The sequence below is a fragment of the Vigna unguiculata genome, chromosome 1 (genome assembly GCF_037176805.1).
Source record: "Vigna unguiculata cultivar grain cowpea cultivar isolate G323 ecotype 2 chromosome 1, ASM3717680v1, whole genome shotgun sequence".
Taxonomy (NCBI): Eukaryota; Viridiplantae; Streptophyta; class Magnoliopsida; order Fabales; family Fabaceae; genus Vigna; species Vigna unguiculata.
The window spans coordinates 34,954,501-34,958,513 of record NC_140792.1 but is presented as its reverse complement, the minus strand read 5'-3'; the positions used below and the strand labels follow the sequence as shown (position 1 = coordinate 34,958,513).

Sequence of the window (4,013 nt, the reverse complement as noted above, 5' to 3'; positions counted from 1 at the left end):
ATAAATATTAAAAAAAATTAAAAATACTGTCACATTTTGAAAGACATATGAAACCTATTAGGTGATTTTGAAAGCATTTTTACACTAGTAAATATAAAAACATTCATTGGTATTTTTTTCATAAATACTTGACCACTACTGAGACTAATAATTTAGCTGAATTTTTTAGATAGAATTGATAAGCATAATTCTACTAATTAATTTTCTCACCTTATTATTATCCTATTCTTTACTAATAGATATTAATACTTTATTCTACTCATGAAAGGGAAAAACAATCTTATTTTTGTAAACTCTTTCAAAATAATTTCATATTAATATTTTATTCATAAAAGAAACTCAAAACGATGAAAACATATGATTAGAAATGTTATACAAAACTTCCATATTTTACATTAATATAATCAAAGATGTGAAATCTGATTTTTATTAAAAGTTTATTAACAACTACAGAATTTGATGAATTTTATGTATTCTAATTAAATATTTTTCTTTCAATTACAAAACATTACGTAAACTGTAATATGTAAAAATTATGGTGTCATAAAAAGTTCAAAACTAACAATGACACGTTTGAACAAGAAGCAAAGAAAGATATTCCATATTGTCCCAAAAGTTTGTCTGTCACCATAAACTTTGGCAACAAATTTTGGTATAATATAACTGTAAATGGTTATTTTAGTTGTCAAAACAATAAATTTTGTTTGCAAAACCTTTATGCCAATTCATTCCTTTCAATTTTGCATTCTATAAATGGTGAATGAAAATATCTTTTTCTTCACACATCTTAATTTTCCCTCTCATTACAATGGCCAACACCAAAAGTCTCAAAACCATTTTCAGCATCACCGTTGTGAACCTAATCTTGTCATTTGGTAGCGCAAAATCTTCTACATTCTATGAAAACCTATCCCCGAAGTCTTTGAGACTGAAGAAGGAAAAGCTTTGTCACCTTCACTTCTTCTTCCATGACATTGTCAGCGGTCCAAACCCCACCGCCATCAGAGTGGCGGATTCCCCTTCCACCAACTCTTCCTCCACGCTTTTCGGATACATAGCCATGATTGACGACCCATTGACTATGGGCCCCGAACCCGAATCCAAAGTTGTGGGATAGACTCAAGGAATATACGGATCTGCGTCCCAACATGAATTAGGCCTATTGATGGTATTGAACTTCGTGTTCACCGAAGGGAAATACAATGGCAGCACACTGAGCTTGCTGGGGCGGAATGCGGTGTTCTTCGGTATAAGGGAAATGTCGATCATCGGAGGAAGTAGGGCTTTTCGGTTTGCACGTGAGTATGCTCAGGCAAAGACTCACACGTTTGATTTAAAGACTGGAAATGTTGTTGTAGATTACAACGTCTACGTGTTGCATTATTAACCAACCAGTTCTTCATGATATGGAAGCCATGTAGTCTTCTTCTAATGTCTTATGCACTAATATCTCTCCATTTATAATGTATTATAATTATTAATCAAAATATTATTTATAGAACAATATATTTGCAAATTATACTTTATAATTTATTTTCAACAACATACACCACAACAATTTCGTTTTCTTCAACCTCAAGAAGTAACTTGAGAATTGAGAATAGAGTTTTATGGATCTTAAGCTATAGTTCTTTCTTTATACGTGCAATAGATGATATATTTTCGACGTCACTCAAGAGATTAACAAATGCTCAAGGAATATTGTTAGTTGGTGTGTTGATCTTCTATCAAGGATGTTAGAGCATTATCAACACTTTTTCTGTTGAACTCAACTTGATATGATAAATACAACTTCTACTCTAATTATCCTTTTCTTTTTCCAATGACATAATGTGTTGATATTCTATTAAATGTGCTAGAACTTTTATCAGAAGGGAGGAGTTTTCAACTCACGTTTTTCTTTTGTTGCACTCAATTTTGTTACTAACATTAGCTATAAAGGGAGATGTTGATGTCACTTGGGTCACTAATTTATTGGGTCCACACTTATTTAATTAAGAAAAATAAAAGGAGGTATTTTTAAGGGCTTCCGACCCATTATGCAATTTACATATGTAATCCTTGCATCAAGTATGAGTATAAGAGAAAAAAAATAGAATGAGACAGAGAAAAAGAAGTTGTGAGTGCCTCTGGTGAGAACGCATCAGAGAGAATGAAGAAGAAGAAAAGAGCAACCAGTTTATCATGTGCAAGTCTGTGCAGAGAAACTACCTTGGAGAACATGTTTTATTCATTTTCTCATATATTGAGGTTCACTCTATTGTTTATTTAAAGTATCCATTAGGTTTTGTTATTCACCTTGTTGGTGAAGAGAATAGTATTATGTTGACCATTGGAATCTTCAAGAGAACTTCTGGTGTACCCATTAATTTTTATTAGTAGAAGTTTTTACTGGACAAGGTCCCCTGGATTTTTCCTCCATATTGATGTTTTCTCACATTAAAAGTTTTGGTGTTTGTTAGTTCCTCCCTTCTTTATTTTATGCATTTTATTATTTTGCATATTATTTATTTAGGAAAGATTTGATCTGGGTTTTGTTTCCGTGCCCTGTTATTTTTTTGAGATCTTCCCAAAAGTTTATCACAATATATTTAGCGTTTATCACAATATATTTAGCATACATATTCAAGGTATTTTTTTCCCTTGGTGTACTAGTGTATTTCTAGATAATCATAAGTCAACTTTGTATTTGTAAATAATCTAATGAAACATGGAAGTAAACATGTTTCAAGACATAGATGAAAAATCTATTAACATTATCTGAGGCCTTGGTATTAGATGATATATTGTCTAATTTTAATACATTATGCATAATTTAGTTTAGGGATGGACAGACAAAAAATCCACTTTTTTTATTCAATCCACTTCCACTCCAATCCAATCTATTTAAGATATATTTTATAAAAAAATCAATTTTATTCAATCTAATCTACATTTTATATATTTTATGAATTGAATATCCATTATAGGAATCCAAAATTTCAAATACGGAAAATCTAAAATATTCAATCCAAATATTTAACCTAAATTTTTAGTTAGGTTGAGTTGAAGGTCGAGATGGACTAGCCCAGATCAAAGGTCAAGACAAGTCGATCCTAGTCGAAGGTTGAGACGGGTCGTTCCCGACAAGAATTCGATCGAATCAGCCCTAGTTGAAATTTACCTAAGCTTAACCATGACCGAAGATTGACCGAATTCGGTTAAGTCGGTCCAAATCGAAAATTTTTCAAATACTCAAGTCGAGTTCGACCAAAATTTGGTCGAGTCGTCCCTTACCCAAATTTAGCTATATTCGGCCCAAATAGCCTCAACCCAAATTTGGCTCTGGATAAAATTTGGCTGTATTCAGAAAAATTCGGTCCAGGTGACCCTATCGAAATTTGACCGTATTTTTCCAACTTCGACAGAGTTGGCCCTGAAGAAAATTTGGTCGTAGTCGGTCGCTATTGAAATTTGACTGTATTCAACCGAGCCGGCCTCGACAAAAATTTGCCCAAATTCAATCGAGTTGGCTTCACCGCATATTTGACTGAGTCGACTCTGATCCAAATTTAGTCATATCAGGTCGAGTCGGCCTCGACCCAAATTTGGTTGTATTGGATCAAGTCGATCCATGCTGAAATTTATAATTATCAAAATAACTTTCTTTATGTAACTTAATTCTTTTCTCTCCAATATCATTGAGTCTATAATGTTAAATATATGTTTTATTCACTTAATTATTTTTTTTCTTTTAAGACCAGAAACATGCATTATAAGATTATAATGCACATTAAGAAAGACATAAATGTGGTGTTGGATATATCTATTTGTATATAAACAATCAACATCGCTATTTTTATAAATTGAGCAAATATCTTTATTAAATAAATGAATACGAAAACCAATATCTGACATAGAAACTGAAATAATGTTCGAAACAATTAGGAACATAATAACAATCCTCTTAAAGTGGCACTTTGTATTAAGGAAACTAGTCATATGGCTTTAGTTGCAACACTTGTTTCACTTTC

At 32.0% G+C, this 4,013-nt stretch overlaps 1 pseudogene; it reads left to right on the top strand.

Moving 5' to 3' along the window:
• The first annotated feature begins 808 nt into the window (after positions 1-808).
• Positions 809-1,387, top strand: LOC114190699 (dirigent protein 22 pseudogene; annotated as a pseudogene).
• The last annotated feature ends 2,626 nt before the right edge of the window (positions 1,388-4,013 follow it).